This window comes from Caloenas nicobarica, chromosome Z, assembly GCF_036013445.1.
Source record: "Caloenas nicobarica isolate bCalNic1 chromosome Z, bCalNic1.hap1, whole genome shotgun sequence".
NCBI lineage: Eukaryota > Metazoa > Chordata > Aves > Columbiformes > Columbidae > Caloenas > Caloenas nicobarica.
The window spans coordinates 35,652,049-35,669,232 of NC_088284.1; the positions used below are offsets into that span (position 1 = coordinate 35,652,049).

At 45.6% G+C, this 17,184-nt stretch overlaps 1 protein-coding gene across 6 annotated transcripts in view; it reads left to right on the plus strand.

The window, feature by feature from the left end:
- Positions 1-1,587: 1,587 nt before the first annotated feature.
- The window catches only part of SEMA6A (semaphorin 6A), a 116,396-nt gene continuing 100,799 nt past the window's right edge, over positions 1,588-17,184 (plus strand). For 4 of the 6 annotated variants that reach the window (XM_065655729.1, XM_065655726.1, XM_065655723.1 and 1 more), the window contains exon 1: positions 2,841-3,118. The gene's annotated coding sequence lies outside the window, so the exon portion shown is untranslated. Of the gene's footprint in view, positions 2,173-2,840; positions 3,119-3,936; positions 4,083-17,184 lie in introns of those variants that run through there. The other 2 variants (XM_065655725.1, XM_065655724.1) reach the window with 2 other exon arrangements.

Consider the following 17,184-nt stretch of genomic DNA (forward strand, 5'->3'; position numbering starts at 1 on the left):
AAGGCAAAAAACCAGCTGTCATAAACAAGTAATTATTTTAATTTTAATGCCACACTCCGTGGTCTGACAGCAATTCCCCTATCTGCAGTCTGTCCTTTCACTTATCTGATTTGGAAAAAAAAAAAAAAAGAAAAAAAAAGTATAAATCATGTTAAAGCAATTGCACATGTTAAATGAATCCTCTGGAAACTAGACACCGTCGCGCTGAAATAACTAGACGCTCTCTTTGCAGTGTTACTACGGCGAGACCTAGAGGGTGGAAATTACTGCTAAAACTCTTGAGGGAGTGCTTGCCGCCGCCAAAGCAACGTGCACGCGGATTTTCAGCTCGCCGACCTGGGGCTGTTTTGTCGGGTTTATACCGTAGTCCTCTCTCACAGCTCGCCCGTCCGACCTCCGATGCTCTGAGAGGTCAGCGGGACGCGGGGGGCGCCCCACGGGCGGGCGTGTCGGACCCCACGGCGGCAGCGCCCGTGGGCGGCGGCTGAGCGCCTCCAGGTCGCGCCGGGGTCTGCGAGCCCGGCGGTCCCGCAGCAGCTCCCGCTCCCGGGGCCGCTGTCCCGGGGCCGCGGCGGGGCGGGGGGAGGCGCGGAAGCCGGGTGGACGGTTCAGCCGCCGTGCGCGGTGGATGGGGAGCGGTGCCCGGCACAGCCCCCTATCGCCCCGCCGCACCGGGACCGGACCGGAGGGATTATCGGCGGCTTGGAGACCTGGGCGCGGTGCGGAGGGGAGGGGAATTAATGTATTAGCGCCTCTTGCTCCTGGCCCTGGCTGGGCCAGCTCCGAGACAGGGCTTAGCGCAGCGAGGGACCACTGAGGCACGATTTGAGCGGAGGGAAGGAGAAAAGGAAAACAGGCGGACGGCCAAGACCTGCACTAGCCCGCAGCTGCGGCCGCAGTCCCCGGTCCCCCGGGGATGCGTCTGCGGGATACGGCCCGGCCCGGCGCCCTCTGCCAAGCGGCAGCGCGCTCGGGGCTCCGCCGCCGCCCCGGGCTCCGCAGCGGCCCCTGCTGCCGCGCCCACGGGCCGCGGAGGAGCCGCACATCCCCCGAGGGGCTGCGGGCGGCTGCCCGGCACCGTGCCCCCGCTGCCGCCGCGGGCGGTCCAGGCTATTCTGGCCGCTCGTGGGCGTCTCTGCACCCCCGTCTTCGCGCACCCCGTGGGCGTGGAACGACCGTGATGCTCGGAGGCGGTGGCAGCTCCGGAGGGACGGGCAGGGGCCGAGGGCACCCCTGCTCGACATTAGCCCGGTAACGCTTCGCATCAGCCCCGCGCCGGCGGGGAGGGGGACGGGCGTCTCCCGTAAAGAGCGCTGGAACGAGGAGCCCAGCCCTGCCCGCACCCACACGCGACGCCTCAGCGCCACCGCCCTCACCCGGGGTGGGCAACCCACGCACGGCGCCAGGCGCCGCCGCCCCGCCCCTCAGCCCCAGCACAGCCCCCTCCGAAACACCGCCTGGCGGGGCGGGGCTGGCGGGCGGGGCGAGAAGAGGGGCGGCGAACGGGGCGCGCCCGTCCGCCCGCCCGCCGGGCTCCAGTCCGGGCTTTGTCTCCGCCTCCGCCGGAGGAGCCGCGTCCCAGGGGCAGGGAGGCGGCGGCGGGCGCCGAGGGGACGCAGGGCAGCGGCGGCCAGCAGCGGGCAGCGGCTTGCAGCGGCTCCACCGTCCTCGCCGCGCACAGTCCAATGCCCGGCAGCCCGGGGCGAGGAGCGACTGCGCTTTCCTGCCGTGGCACGGCGAGTGCCTCCGACCTAGGAGTTTTCCTGAAGCAGCCGTCACACCGGGAGCACTTTTGGTAGAGAGGGAGCAGAAGGAGACCCCGAAATGACTTACCTCCCGAAGCGCGACTGAAGGGGACTTACTGGAGTGGAACCGTAGTGGAATTTGGTTCTGGAGAGGAGTTGCTAACGCCTTTTTTTTTTTTTTTCTTCTTCTTCTCCCTGTTCCCTCTTTTCGCCCATTATTGGAAATGAACAAATTGCATTTGCAATTCAGAAAGTAGAAATATTAAATATTCCATCCCCCGGGAAGCACACATGTAGTAATGACAAAGGATTGCAAAGGAGAGAGTGGCTCCAGTTTCCCAGAGAGATCCCCTTAAATGGATTACTAAATGGGACACTACATCAGCTAGTTCTGTCCTCTAGCTGCCTAGATACATGCACCGAAAAGGTACAGTACTCCCCCGTCCGTATCCCTACCTAATGTTTTGGGGTTGCTCGGAAAAGAAGACTCCCAGGTCGCCCTGGCAGGCTCGGGAGGACCAAGGATGGTGTGTGGCTGAAGGCTGGCTGCTGCTGTCTCGACAGCGTTTGCAGCGCCTAGGGAGGAGAATAGCCGCCTGGAAGTGCACACGCTGCGCTTGCTGTTGCCACTTTCCAGGCATCTCATGGCTTCGCCTTTCTTTTCTTTTTCCTTCTTTTTCCACCCACCGCCTCCAACTGCTTAACGTGCTAGTCTTCCTCCTTAGCCCCTTGGCACGGCTTGCATGCGCGGTGCTCGGGCTCCTCTCCGCCTGCCCGGCCCCGAGCCCTGCTTGCAGAGGGCCGGCGGCAGGGGGTCCCGCCCGCCGGGGGGGCGCCGCGGAGAGCTGGGACGCCGCCGGGGGGCTGGGGCCGGGGTCGCCACCCGCGCACCCCGGGGCCGTGGGGGATCGTGTGGGGCTGGACGGGGGGGCGGGGAGGGGTGTCTTTGTTACAGGGACAACGTGGGCGCTCCGTGCTGAGGCGTAACCCCGCGGTCTCCGCTCTTTCATGCGGGGTAGTTGGGTTGCGGTTTCCGTGACCATTTATTTATTTATTTCAAGGCCGGGGTTGCGTTCTGCGGGAAGGGGCCGGGAACCGAGGAAACTTATTTCGCGGTGCAGCCCCCTGAGCTGCCACCGGCTTTGTTCGCGATCGTGGGCTTGGGCCGCGGGCTCCCCTCCCCGCCCGCTCCCCGCTGGCAGCGGCCGCCTTCCTCTCCGTCCGGCCTCGCCGCGGGAGAGTGCCAGCTGCTCTCTCTCCGTCCCGGGACAAGGATGGCTCTGGGGCAGGGCTGCTCGTCCCCCCTTTTCGCCGGGCGCCGCCAGGTTCTCCCCACGGGGCCGGAGGCTCTGCCAGCCGCTTTTCCCCGGCTGGTGAGTGTGGGCAGGCGGGATGGTCCCGGCCCGAGCCAGGGTGACATGAGACCCGTCGGGGCGACCCGGTGGGTGGGGAGCAACGCGGGGGAGCCCAGCTCCTCTCCCTCTGCACCCCGCGCCCTCGTCCTTCTGGTCCTTCGGCCCCTCATTTCCCTCCCGCTCCGGGAGAGCCGGGCGAAACGGTGGAAAAGAGAAAGTTTTTCTAAGGGGGAATAACAGGGCTGGCCGGCACAAAGGAGTTCCTGTTCGGCTGGCCCTCCCAGAGCGGGTCTGGGCTGTTTGCGCGGCGTCCTACACACACCCTACGCCGCCTGGGAGCCCCGGGGCCGGCGGTGGGGCGCGGGCAGGCCTGGCGGGGACCGGGAGCGGGGCGCCTTCGTGCTGGGGATGCTGAGGTGGGGAGGGATGCTGAGCAGGGAACAGGATGCTGCTGAGGGGAAAGGATGCTGAGGAGGGGAGGGATTTCCCCCTAAACACACACACCCCGTTCCCGGGTATGCACGGGCAGGGAAGACTCCCAGCTGAGGGCAAGGTGCGTTAGGAGCCGTGGCTGCGGCCCCGCATGAGCGGGAGCCCGCCCGCCCCGCGGGCCGTTCTGCCGGCAGCGTGCCGGGGACGCGGAGCCCGGGCGCGGGGGGCGACGGCTCGGGCAGCCGCTGGGGCCGGCTGAGGGTCAGCACCGCCCCGCGCTCCGCCGCCGGAGGGGGCGGCGAAAAGTTTGGGTGTCCTTCATCACGCGTCGAGAAAGTACCTGCTTCTTGCGAGGGCTCCACCGTCTCACCGCCTCTTCCTTCCTTCCTTCCTTCGTCCCCGAGGGAGGCGTCTCCCGGGGTGGCTCCGGCCGGCGTGCCGGTGCGGGGCTGGCGGGGGAAGCGGGGCTGAAGCTGGAGCCCGGTCAGTCCCAGTGGAGATGCCCTTCTGCCCACGGCCACCGCCTCTGTCCTGCCGGGGTCTTCCCAGGGTGAGTCGCAAGGCGGTAACTGCTGGGTTTTCCTTAGGCAAATGGCTGTTTTTCTAACCTTGACTGCTTGTTCAGAGGGAAATTTGTCCTCCTGTTCCTCTCCCGAGCTAATTGCTGCTTTTGAAGTTTGTAAACATGCGCGTTTGTGCCAGCGTCTGTGCAGCCCGATCTGCCGCGGACAGAAAATTATTTCACTAACAGAGCGGCAAAAATAAAGGCTTTAATCAGCTCTGTGATAAATTGTAAAAGACGCTAATTGCTGACTCTGCAAGGTGAATGCTTGGTCTTCCAAAGGAGCACACACGGCTTGCAGGTGTTGTAAATAATGAAGAGCTGAATCTCCACAACCATTTTCTGTCACAGAGCTGCATGCGATGGCTTATTACTTAACATAGATTCTGCTAACTTTTGTTTAGCATCATCCAGCAACTATATTAATTATTAAGCTAACCTCAAATATAGTAGCTAGAGGTGTGATTTTCCCACTGTCTTTGCAAAAATTAGTTCAGCGACTGGTTTTGGTTTGCATTCATTTAGTCTGTCATCCAGTGAGCCATTCTCATGCAAGTAATCTCTATTTGGCGGGTAAATCCTTTGGCATCAACGTGAGAAAGTCCAGCAGAGTCAGGCTGTTTTAATCTCAGAAGTCATGGAGATTTTGAGGAGTCTGTGGCATTTCTGTTGGAGTATGATTTAGGCAGCCGTTATCATGTTCAGGGCTTCCTTTGCCATTTGTTTTCAGACCAGAAAAGTAAAATGATCTTCCTCTGGTTAACTTCTGGGTGGTTTGGTTTTCGTGTGTTTGTTTTGGTTGTGGGTTTGGTTTTTTTTTAATTTAATGTATTGTGGGGCAATCTGGGTCTGTTCCAGCAACCCCCTTTCGTTATGGAAATGCCTCATACATGGTTGAAAGCAAATACTAGCTTCAGTAAGACGGGGAAGATTTGTTACTCTTAAAAAAGATACAGTTGCCAAGGCATTTCACTGTCTAGGATATAATTTTATCTAAAAGAAATCAATTTTAATATGATAGTTTCTCATGAGGTATAAGACAAAGAGAGATTATACTAACTCTCTTTAAAGCTCAACAATTTCCTGTGCATGAACATGCTGATTTCCATCCTTCCCCACTCTTCACTGGAGAAAATCTCTGGCTTTCATGGAGGTTTAAGTTCAGGAGCAAAATGCCCAGATGAGGTTTCTGTCTGAATGCTACTGTAAAGTATATTTGCAACATTTGGTTTTCACGCATTAGGAATCAAATGCTTGAAGCATGGGTGAATACTTTCAGAGAAGATGAATCATATGGTTACAGGTTTTCTATGTATTTTCAATGTCTACATTAACACTGTATATTCTTACTTAATAGCAAAACCAACCTTATCAACTGAACTCATACCACTTGAACCAAAAAAAAATTGGGTAGTAGCATCTGTGAGAAACACAACTAGCTAACATCTCTAGCTACTTGAAGATGAAAGTGAATATTAGCCATGATCCCCTCTTAATGTTTGTAAATAGAGGATAGCAGTTATTGGAGTTTAAGACTAAAGAAGGAGGTAGGTTGGGCTAGAGATGAGGAGTCGCCTTCATTGAATTTTTGAAAAGAAAGGAGAAAAAAAAAAAGGAAAAGGAGAGAGATCAAATTAATGACCTGTGATAAATCCAGACTAGAACTGTTTGCATTAAAAAGGAAGTAGGTGATTGTGAACTTGCTTGTGCATGTTTTGTGAAGGGAAGGGGAAATTTGTCATCTTGTTTTGAAGAGCCATACATAAATACACATGAAAGGAGTTCACATGGTTTACAGCAGGGGAGACATAAAATGGTTTAGGATTAAATTGACCTGAGCTAATACATGCCTCGCATTAAACTTGTTTGCAAGAACACATTGTTATACTATTCCAACAAATGTTTTCTGTGTAGTACCTGATTTCCATACATTATAGCAGAGTGCTGAAAACAAATAACAGGGTAAATTCTGGAAAATAACATTCAACTCTATTAAATGCGGCATATGCTAGAGAAAAGTTGAACTGTACTAAATCAGAAGGTTTTGGTATCCTAATTCGATACAGATACTGCAGTGTTTTACTTCCTACTATTCAGCTGTTGAGGAGGTAAATCTTTAGCCTATATCATTCCAAGTCTCATTCACCCAAGTAAGCTTTGATCACCCAACAAAGCCTTGCTTGCCTGAGTAATTTTCTGAGAGTAAAGGCAGTTGCTGAATTTTAACTCAAATAGGGACTTTTTCATGTTTAGGCCCAAATCTGAAAATACTGTTCTCTGTTGGGAATCAATACTTGGTGACAACCGGAAGGTATGGCGCAAGTACACTCGCTCTGGATTAACCTTCAGTGTTAAGTCAGACTTAGGTCTGCGTGTTGTAGAGCAAATTGCATCTAACAAATTCTGACAAGCTTTGTCTTGACAGGGCAACAGAAAAACAAGAGGAATAGTCAATCCTTTTTACGGACTGAGCATTTTATTTTCTTTAATTCTGTGTATCGGAATTACTCAGGCATGGGTGAGGCATACGCAGACTGTTTTGGCAGTAAGATACAGTCAGTAGTAGCACAGAGTCCAGCTGCTGATCAACAGCACGCAGCAACCACGAACCGTGTTCAAAGACAGAAACAAGCAGCTGGGGGAAAGCCTGGGCCTGACCCTGACACCTCTCTGTAGGAATATTTTTACTTTTGGCCTGTTGCACTAGCCTCATGAGTGAGGAACAGCTTAGGTGTGCGTAGGGTCTCCGAAGGCAGAAGTGGACTTCCCCAGTTCAAGTGCTAATGTGGCAGAGCAGAGTTTGCATGTCTTTATTTTCTTTATGTGCTGTCTTTTGGGGCAGCTAAACCCATTACTTATGGCCATGCAAGTAACTGAATGTTCACGTTTATACAGTGTCAAGGGATTGTTAATCGTCCATGGTGAACAATGCTTTGGGTTTGGGTCTTGATTGCAACATGGCAAGTATGGACGCACAGCTCCAAGGCACTGCTTTAGGATTTAAAGGGAAGAGTGCCACCTACTGAGTTATAATTATACACATTGCATGTCCTGTGTGTCTTCTGAAGTTCCCAAGCTGCTCGTTTGCCTATCCTATTTTAGCAACTGGAAGATGTGAAAGGATTCAATATTAAATGTGGTATGAGAATTGAGGGAGAAAAAAAAATAAGAAAACAGGTTGCACTTACAACCTCAGTGTGTTCTGCAGGTCTTAGGAGGGGTTCACTGAAAGGCAGACATAGAGGCATTTGCACTTTTTGTCACTTCAGACTTATAAAGGCTGCTAACATTTAATAGAGAGACAAACAGAAATAGGGAAGGGAGGGATCTGTGCCTCCTCCCATAAAATAATCATATTTTCAGCTTTCATACACCAGATGAATATAAATGAGGCTGACAGACTTATGCTCTGTGTAATCTAAAATTTAGCTCCAGCTATAGTTCAATAAAAAAAAAGGAAGCAGACACCAGTTTTTTTTAAAAGCAGCTTTCAGAAAAGGGAGAAGAAAACAAGAAAAACTCAACATGAATTGTCCCGTAATTAGCTGCAAAACCTCTTGAAGTCTTTCTCAGTGTAGAACTGTAGTTATTTATCAGCCAACAGGAGGGGTGTACTGTGCTCTACGTGAATACGGAGTCATTTTTGTATGAAAGGAATTTTCCCCCAAGCCCCAAAGTGTTTCTTTAATGGCTGAAATAGAGATGTAAAATGAAGTAGATAAACCAGCTATTAACAGAACTGCCAGTTGCTGTATCTCTAGAGTGAACACATATGGTAATTCACTACATTCAGTGGTGACCTTTCCTTTTAAAGTATTGTTAATAATAGGCATTTCTATATGAAGTATTTATACTAGGTACTTGAAATTCACGTATCGTGGACTACCCCATGCCATTTTAGGGTAGGTTTTGGTTTTTTTAGCTACTGACAAAATTGCTAGTGAGGAACTGTCTACAGAAATGCAGTTTTACAACATTCATGCAACGCTGAAGCTAATTGCAGCACATTGTGCGAGATCACATCAGATGTTCTTTCCTCGGTGTGGGAAGCCTTCGGCTCCTTCTCCCTCACCCTGCCCAGGTAAAGCCTTGCCTTGAGTGCAGGGTTATACCCTTTGTGCCATACGGGCAAAAAAAGCATTCCTGTGTTTTTGTGATCTCTGTAGCCAACTGCCTGTAGTGAAAACTTAATGTTTATGAAAGTGGAAAGAAATAAAGAATATTTTTATTATGCCCTTTCACCTTAGTCTGAGACCGTCTAGTGGATAAGGACTATAATACTAGTGTTTTTACTGGAGATAATACCAGAAGTTTGATTATGCGCTTAAAAAAAGGTATCCCTTACCATCATCAATTTTGCAATGACCCTGACAGACTTACAGGGCCTTCTAGTAATGAAAATATGTAGAGTATATAATAGATATGGTCGAGTGTTCCAGTTCAGCAGATGGGAAAAGTACTATCTTATATGAATTCTCAACACAATGAGAAAAACTGTGCCCAAATATATTCCTGACTGCAGCAAACATTATTTCTACTTTCTTATCGCCGCCTGTTCAGCTTCATTCAGATGTTCTCTATATTGAGTATTCCTATGTATGGATTTGATAGTCAGATGGGAAATATGCTGCGTTGCTTCTTTTCCTGTTGTTCACGAACATTTATCCGTTGCTTGCACTCGAGGCAGCCGTTCATTGAAATGTTAATGAGAATTTGAACAGTTTATAGTTCTATAGAATATTTTTTTTAGCAGAAAAAAAAATCTGTTTTGTTGATGCCTTTCAAAATATACTTTTTATTGGTAGATTGAGATGGATTCTATGCTAATTCCTTCTGCATTCCTGAATTATGGCCTAGCTAGGCACTGTTGCTGGGATCTTCATCTATTAATCATGGAAGCTGCTTTCTTATTCGGTTGCCATAGTTTCGGTGCCTCAGATAGTGTTGGGGTGCCTTGGGAAAGGCTTGAGATATACTCGGACTTGCAAGCCTTGCAGTTATTTTGGCAGTAGTAGAGCTCTGAAGGAGCAGGGAACAGCATCCAACATTATTCAGAGTTGGATTAAAAGAGGAAACTTCTGGATATGTCTCTCTGGACCTTGTTATTTGAACATCCAGCTGATATTTACTCCCAAGATTTCTTTTTGTTTTGTCTTGCTGGTAAAATTGTACACTTCAGAGACTAATGGCTACCTTTACCCATTGCACGAGCCAGAAAGGCTTTTCATTAGTTCTCCTGATAAATGGTTGGGTAAATTAGGGCATTTAGGGTTTCCTAAGCAATCCAGGTAATTTGTTTTACATGCTCTTTTAACCTAGCTACATAGAGCATGACATCATGTTTGAGACTGAGTTAATGTTTATTGTTACCTTAAATTTAATAAAATGACAACAAGTACCCTTTTGTTAGCTGCAGAACAGCTTGAATTACGAAGTAGAAAAGGGGAAATAAACTCTTTCAGAAAGACAGCACTACTCTTCCTTCTGCACTGTGTTGGCATTGGCAGTATTTTTTAAAAATAGTGGTTCAATATCTGTTCACAAATTCACCATTAAAACATGTATACTTTCAGAAATATGGAGCTGTGACTAGTCAGAAGCACCTTTTTTGAAAAATAAGAAAGATGGTAAGGTAGTAAATAGGTCTAACAGGAAGGTAGCTGGAAGACTGACTTGTCAATGTAGTGCTGAATCTTAATTATTTTGTCAGTTATGCATAATACAAACATCTTTCACTAAGCAAATCATGGTCTTGTTTTTCCTTTCCCATTGAGAAAAGATTTTCATCACTTCTTTGTGAGCAGGAGCAAACCACATGTTTTAGCAGGTATTTAAATCCCATTTCTTTTGCACTTTACAGTGTCTCTAGAATTAAGTGATTTCCCTCCAGTTCTAATAAAGCAATTTGGTTCGTGCACAGATAAGCTTGATACATATCTTCTGTTCACCAAAAAAAAAAGTCTTGAATATTCACATCAAGCAAAGAATCATGTTAAAAGCTGTGCAGTTTAGATTAAAGAATTCAGTATAATTGGAACTAATCTGGAAAATTAGCCACTTCTTAACTTTCAGATGGTTAGCTTGCATTCAAAGATGAGTTTTAAAGCTTCAGCTTGGGACTTTACTACACAATCTTGTCAATTTTTCAAGTGAGATCAACAAGCAGATTGAGAACATGTGCCTGTTATTTGTAATCCACCCTCAGGAGCCCTACCACTGAACAAATTGAAGTCCAGAAATTTCACATGAATTTTAAAGATGACAAAACTTGATTTGCTGGTAGATGCACAGAAAATCCGTATTTGTAATTTTATACTCTGATAGTATGGAAGTTTCTGTTTTGAAGTCTGTTTTTTGCATACTCTGTTGTATATGCATATTTGACATGAAATTAATCCCAGCCTTTTTCTTTTTAAACTCACGAAATGCATGTATCGAGCAGATTGACAATCTGATAAAACAAAATAATAGGCCCTGGTCATTTTGTTCACTTAGAAAAGGAGATGGTGATTGCATAAGAAAACTGTTACAGTGGAACAATATCTTAGGTCAGAAGCTTTAGAACTACAAATTCTGTTGTGTTTTTCTTCTCAGAATATATTGTTCTTCATTTAGTTTTAGGTTAGGTATAGAATCACTCTGTATAGAAATTAATTTAAGGAGTTCTGTAGGGTAGGTTTGTGCTTTCTTTAACATTAATTATTTTTATTGTTTATTGTTTAATTTTACCTCTAAGATGCAGAGAAGTGAGTGATAAGTGATTGTGTAGTCAGTAGAGAGGCCCAGCCTTGTTCCTGTTGGAGAGTAAAGAAGAGTTTCTACTGAACACCTCAGCAATATTGAACATCTCAGCAATTCGAGGCTACAAAGATTATCAGGGGGCTGGAGCATCTTTCTTATGAGGAGAGACTGAGAGAGCTGGGCCTGTTCAGCCTGGAGAAGAGAAGGCTGAGAGGGCATCTTACCAATGGTGATAAGTATCTCCACGGTGGGTGTCAAGAGGATGGACCAGACTCCTTTCAGTGGTGCCCAGTGATAGGATGAGGGGCAACGGGCATAGGCTGAAGCACAGGAGGTTCCATCTAAACACGAGGAGAAACTTCTTCACTTTGAAGGTGACGGAACACTGGAACGGGCTGCCTAGAGAGGTCGTGGAGTCTCCTTCTCTGGAGACGTTCAGAACCCACCTGGACACATTCCTGTGTGATCTGCTCTGGGTGAACCTGCTTTAGCAGGTGGGCTGGACTAGATGATCTCCAGACATCCTTTCCAACCCCAACCATTCTGTGATTCAGTAATAAGCCCTTACTCCATTTATAGTTCAATTTTGTTCTTTCAGTTTATTTTATGGTTGGTCACATGAGTTCTTCTGCATCCCCAAGCAGCTGAATTTTAGCATCAAATACTAATCTCATCAAGGAACGAAAATAATCCTTTCTGGGAAAGTAATTATTGCATTAGTGTCTTCATAGCAATGTTACAGAGTTTGATTTTCAAATCTTGCGTGTGTTAAATTGCATCTCACAGCCTGAATATTCCTGGAAGGCTAAAACTTGGCTTGGGCTGCAGGCTCACCAAGCGGCCTGAGCGAGAGGGACGTTGTCCCCGGCTCAGCCGCGGGCGTCCCCGCTGCCCGCAGCCAGTCCCCGTGCGTGAGCAGAGCGGACCCCTGCCCGCTGGCCCTTCGGAGCGGTGCGGCCCAGTCTCTGTGACCTGGTGGCGAAGTAGAGGTTGAGTCTCGTGGGATTATCTTCCTTCGGTAGTACTTCGTGAGCATGGCTAAATGCAGCCTGGTATTTGATTCAAAATGCCTTTTTCTGTTATATAGAGAGGATCACAGGCTGTTTAGCTGCAATCTTGAACCTCAGGTCATAGTCTTTATAGTACTGGCCTTTCATCATAGCTCTCTAATGAAAGAGGGGCATCATGCATTAAAATAAACTTTTAAATCAAGTTTTCTATATGAACAGAATTTGGAACTATGTGCATAAACTTCTAATGGCATTCAACCCACTCCGCTCCTGAATAATTTGTACTTATTAATTAGAAATGCACAGATTTTGCAATTACAGCATACTGATCCTAACCATATTAATCAGAAATGACCACAGTTAAATTGATTTTTAAAATTTGCTGGAGTCTGTTTTAGGAAGGTGATTATGAAACATATTTTTTAAGAACTGCGTCCACGCAGTAAGACTTTATTTTATAGAAATATGTTGTGCAGATGTTTTTTGTTCTTGGAAATGAATTAAAGTGGAGAGTCTTCTCAGGTTTTGTGAAGAAGTAAGAAGAAAAATTTTTTGTAGTCATTCTTCGGGATGCATGTTTTCTCACCTGGTAAAATTATTATTGAATTTGAATAGGAATTTGTTTTTCTTTAGAAAGAAATTAATAACTGAATCCTTAAAGAGCTGTTGTGGGAAGAGGAAAGATTTTCGCATGAGCAACACACTTTTTTATTATTATCTGCAAGGTGTTTCCTTTTAATTCTGTTGTAGGGAAGTTCAGCATGTTCAGATACACTGATTAATTCCGTCACGAGACGCGTATATTGTAGGGTGGTGTCGTCTTTTTTGCTTTATCCTGTTTTAAGTGTAAGACCTAGAGATACTGCCAGAACACTTCCTTTCCCAAGTACTAAAAAAAAAAAAAAAAAAAAAAAAAAAAAAATTAAAAAAAAAACCCAATCCTGTTCTTGTTCAACAGAATGTATAGTCCAAAAGGCAGACTTAGCCAACCTGCAGCTAATAGCCTGAAGGTGTGAGATGAAGGCTGGTGACTGGCTGACTGTGGGAATAATGCAGTTTTGATTTGTCAGAACATTTTTCTTAGAGTTCTACTTACATGTGTTAAAATATCTATCAGAGAAAAACTTTGAAAATAAAAGGCAAAGTGTGGAGTAAGAGTAAGTTCTCTGACACACAAATTCTAGTTCCTTTTCAGAGCGCTCTACATTTTTGAGCAATTGTTTTTGTTTGTGTTCATTTGTGTTTGTCATGAGCTTTCTTGTGTAGCTGAAATCCTGGACGTAACATTTGCAAAAAAAAAAAAGGGGGGGGGGTAGCACCCAGCTTAAGTGTTGTTTATGTGAGAGAGGCAATTCAGCCAGGCCCTTTTTGGTAACACATTGGTGGAACTAAATGTTGGTGATATGCTGCATAAGCGTGGAAGATGCAGACTGTATAACAACTGCTCTTGTCAGAGAAGGGGTCTGTAAGAATGCTTGCGTTGATTTACCTTGAATAGCAAATCAGTTCTTTAGACTTTTTTTTCTTCCTCTATAAATGGTCAGTATTCTGTTTTACTTTGAAACAGATGAAGGAATTCATTGTTGTCACAGTCAAATAACTTGAACTTTTCAAAATCTGAAGCACCTACATAGATGCTTACACCACTGTTTTTTCAGAAGGACTAATCCTGATGTTCTTCTTTGTGCAAGGCTCCCAAAATCCAAATATCTGGAATCCCACCTGTAAACATCTATTCAAACAAGTCGTCTTAGCTTTCATGAATATGTCATCAAAACCAATTACATTGCTCACATAGATAAGTGCAGAGGCACAAAAATATGGGTTAGCAGTATCTAACTTTTGATGTGTTAACATCAAACAAAAAAAATGAGGGCACGGTTTTGCTTCAGATCGCACGTCCATATTTATTTCACCAGGTATGGGATTTGTCTAGAAGAGCTAACCTTCGGCTTGTTCTTATCAGTGACATAAATCTTGCTGACTTCAGCAGGAGTTATTCATTACCAAAATCTAAAATTTCTGGAGGAAATTAATTAATGAGCAAATTAATACCAAAACCATCAAGGAGGCACTGTACTGTAATGGCACCCGTAACGCGGAATTGATATTTTAGCTTTAAAGAGTCTAGTTCTGGAAATTTTTCAGCAGTAAACCAGCAGAGAACATGTTAGTAGGGGGGCTGGAGTGCTACTTCGCAGCTGCACTGCCTACTTCTAGACAACCATCATATGACAACCTGCTCTGACAACTACCCACATTTGAAAAACAGGGTTGTGTAAGAATGAACGCAACACATTTACTGAAATACATTTATGGGAGGAGGGCTTTTAAAGATTTCAACGGATGGAATTTACTGAGCGGTAATCCATTGCATTTTCATTACATTGCATGTCAAAGCCTGGAAGAGGGCAAGTAACTTTTCTAACTGTTACCTAGTTGCCTTAGAAAATGCTACAGATTTCAAGAGAAAAAGACCTAAATGTAGAGGTATGTCTGTAACTAGTGGTACAGGATTTTTCAAAAAGACGGACCTAATTACTTAATAAGACTGCTTTGAAATTAAGTTCATCTTTTTGAAACACCCTGTATAGTGTCTAGAGAAACAGAAGAAGAGCTTGGTCACATATTTTTATACTGAAAGTGAGAAATGCACCTCTTAGAGTTTTCCAACGGCCTGTTTGTTCCACTGGGCTGTGTGAAACCTACTCGGAAAAGGCGCTGTGCTTTTTCCTTTGCAGGCAGCCTGCCCTCTTGTGTTCCAGGATCTCAGTGCAGACGTTTCAGGTGTCCAGATGATAACGAAGAGTAGTGGAAAAACATGGAACAAAACCAGGAAATGATGGACACAAGCCATGCTTTCCAAAGGCACTGATTTTGTTCATGCGTATGTGTGTTGTCTTACTGTTTGCAGTGCAAGAAGCAATATAGTTTTCAGCTTGCTTATACAGAGACATGAGAAAGTGGGTTAGCCAAACTGATGTGTGGAAAAGCTCTGCGAGTGAATTTGCAGCGATGGGTAAAGGCCGTAATGCATATGATTAAAGTGAGACATGCTGCCTACACAAGGAATTGCTAACAAGATTCTTTCACAGCTTTCATGTCTCAGCCCTGCTTTTACAGAAAATAAATTCATGATTAGTTTCAGTGGTTGCACTATTTTGCTAAGCCCTAGAGGACAGATGAGACAATCAAACTATACAAGTGCAACCAGTTGAACATAAAATAATACAGTTTGCACTATTAGCAAAACAGTGTCCCAGGTTAACACTTGCTTGGTCCATCTTGAATTCCTGCTCTCTTACTGCTTAGTTCTTTAATAATCACATGGAAAGGAGTCTAAAAGCACAGATTAAGCTAAGGAAAATCAGTTGCATTTTCGAGAGAGAAGGCAAGCTAGAAACAGATTTCATGTCCTTTAAACATTTCTTTTTTTTCTCCTGTTCAAACAGGAGGGTAGAAATTGCTTCAAGCTATTAAGTAGTTTCTCGCAGTATTTCAAGCACTTCCTCTTACTTATATGAAGCACATTTTCTGTAGCTCAAAAGAGCATTTAAATACTCTCTTGTGTTTAAAGAACTTCTAGAATTCAGAATTATCTAAAGTTTTTGCAAGATGCAGAAAAACAGACTGCAGCAGCTGTGTATTGTCCCAGTGTTTAGAAGAATAAATACATAGTAATTCAAGTAATTATTTATTTAAAAAGCCACTTAGAAATCAGCTAGAAATGGGTTTGGCCCACAATTCTAAGGCCATTTTAATTTTCAGTTTTCCAATCAATTTTTTTAACTTCTTGAGAAATAGCATGCATTTAGATTTTGCCTCAGGTCAAGCCCATAGGAACTCAGTGCTTATTTTAAACCATTTTGTTTGTGTCTTGCTTGAGACACAGCATCTTTCAGCCTCATTTTCTTAACAATAGTCGTAGTATATATGCAGAACAGGCAACATGCAGTTTCTGGAAGTGGTTCTTTTAGGATCCAAGAGTTACTTTTGCATTAACAACTCAAACCCAAGTTCTGAAGTCCTAACAAAAAGAACTTGCCAGGGTTAGCATGGCATGTTTTGGTTTGGTGGTTTGTTTTTGTTGTTTGTTTGTCTTGCGAGTTGTTTTACTTCAAAGCAATATACCCATGGAGAGAGTTTTATATGTTTTGGAGTAATTTTGCTCCCACAACTCCTGATCTCTTGAGATCCACACAGGCTGATAAATCAGCAGAAAGGCGCAACTGGCTGATCAAGATGACTCGGCTCACGTGCTGATTTTGGGTCTCTTCACTTCCCTTGTGGATTTAAATTTGTGCCTCCCCTGAATCTGTTTTGCCAGGGTACAGTGGACTACCAACTGGGGAAGACCCTTCTGAAAAGGTGGCATGTTTGGATTCTGCGATTGCTCTATGACAGATGTTCACTTCTGACCCCAGTTCACACCTTTACTCTCTGCTCAATCTGTACCTCAGCCTTAGATCTGCAAGCCTGCAGGTGGTTTTAGGCAAAGCCTTGTTTAGAATGCTGCTGTCAAGCAGCTGGCATTGTGTGTAGGAGAAAGGCAATGTGTTCACAAAGAAAGCACTCAGTTCTTCAGTTTCTGATCAGGTCTCATTTTTTTAAGAAAAAATAGCGAGTAGAGTGTGTTTAAAATGTGTCATGGCTAAAATGTCTAGAGACTTAGGACAGAAACAACTCAAATGCATACATAAATAAATGAGACATGCCAAAAGAATTATGGAAGACTCAAAGCTTTCTCTTCATGGGTACACTGGGAAGGTGATGCATGGAAATTCATCTGCAGATGAAGTTGTTCCCTGATTGTTTCACTTGCACCTGTTACCTGCTGGTAAACCAGGCTGTTCAGACCAGGCATTTGTTTATTTAGACTTCTGCTTTATGTGAGCTAGTAATTTCAGGTTTGGAGAAGTTAAGACTGGAAGCCCCAGCTCTTCTCAGTACAAATCACAGCCTCTGTAAGTATCTGTCCCAAGTTCATCTCAATATTGACTGAATAGCCTGGAAAATCAGGAGGTTGTACATTGGAGACAGTGTTGGATTTTCAGTGCAACCAGCACAAGGTGAGAAGAGATGGAGAATATGTTGTACCACCAAGTCATGTTGCCAAGAGTTGTGTCTCACCAGCCTCGGCTTTGTGGACGTGCTTCCAGCTCAGGTCTCGGTGATTCAGACAAGGAACGGGGGTTTCTGCAGCTCTGCAGTGAAACCAATTAGGATCAAACAGAGGTGCCACTGAGTGACAAGGCAGCTCATACTAAATAGACAGATTATCTTTTAAGAAATAGGTGGACCCTCCATAAACTATTATGTTACTTTCTCGTGATGGAACC